The sequence below is a fragment of the Phocoena sinus genome, chromosome 10 (assembly GCF_008692025.1).
Source record: "Phocoena sinus isolate mPhoSin1 chromosome 10, mPhoSin1.pri, whole genome shotgun sequence".
NCBI classification, from domain to species: domain Eukaryota; kingdom Metazoa; phylum Chordata; class Mammalia; order Artiodactyla; family Phocoenidae; genus Phocoena; species Phocoena sinus.
Window position 1 is genome coordinate 26,081,753 of NC_045772.1, and position 1,143 is coordinate 26,082,895.

Sequence of the window (1,143 nt, forward strand, 5' to 3'; positions counted from 1 at the left end):
TCTCTGCCCACGCCCTTCCTTCTTCTAGCCAGGAGGCGGTGGTATGAGATTAGAAGCTTTGAAGCTAGGCACATCTCTCTCATCAGTTGGATGATCTTAGAAAGTTACTTACCTCTCTGAGCCTCAGTGTTCCCCTTGGTAAGGCACATCGGAAGCCATTGTGATGATGGGAGATAATGTATCTCAAGTACCCTTATCAGCCCGTCAATCAATGACTCAATCATAACTTTCTCTAGAGATATCTTTTTTCATGGTGAATCTATATATATGTATCGATATTTATATATCTATATTATATATCTATATCTATATATTTAGAATTAGCCAGCTGGACTCAGTTGAAATGATCCCATTTGTTGGCAACATCCAAAGTCATGAGCCAGTCGAACATATGCCTTCTTCTCTCCATCAGGCCCGATCAGGGTGTGACCTTGGCCGCGTCAGTGTCACAGAGCTTCTTCACAGCCTGGTTGATCTGGTGCTTATTGGCCTTGACACCCACAAAGAACACAGTGTGTCGTCTTCTGTCTTCTTCAAGGCTGGTGTGGTGGTCAGAGGGAACTTAACAGTGGTGTAGTTGTCAAGCTTGTTTCTCCTAGGGGTGCTCTTCCAAGGATATTTGGGCTGCCCTCAAGCTGCAGTACCTTGGGCTGTCAGGAGGTAGGTGAGGTGTGGATCTTTTTTTGTGTGGCTAGGGACACCTTTCAGCACTGTTCTCTTGGCCTTCAAAGCGTTTGCTTTGGCTTCAGCTTTGGGAGGGACAGGGGTGTCCTTCCTCACTTTCGGCACCATCTTGAAAAGCTAGTAGTATCCTAAATAAAATTGATAAGAGCATTTTCAATATTGTCCTGTTAAATTGATGCTTATCTAGTCTAGAAAATTCTAAACTGGGCAGTTAAAGAGTTAATAATTGATTAAATAGGAGGCCCATCATTTTTATAAAAGGTTAACTTTAGGCTCTTGATCAGGAATGTCAAACCCATTATAATATAGCTTCTTCAAGACAATCAGGTACAATGTAAGGCTACAAACAATGCCACCTTTTAAGCTTTGGTTTACCGCCTATGTGTACGTTTTAATAAGACTCTGCTAAGTATAGGCCAAACAAATGATCCTCTAACAACAGGAATTCCAGGGGTCCTT

The 1,143-nt window shown here is 42.3% G+C and overlaps 1 pseudogene; it reads right to left on the bottom strand.

The window, feature by feature from the left end:
- Positions 1-320: 320 nt before the first annotated feature.
- On the bottom strand, positions 321-792 carry LOC116761142 (annotated as a pseudogene).
- Between the last annotated feature and the right edge of the window lie 351 nt (positions 793-1,143).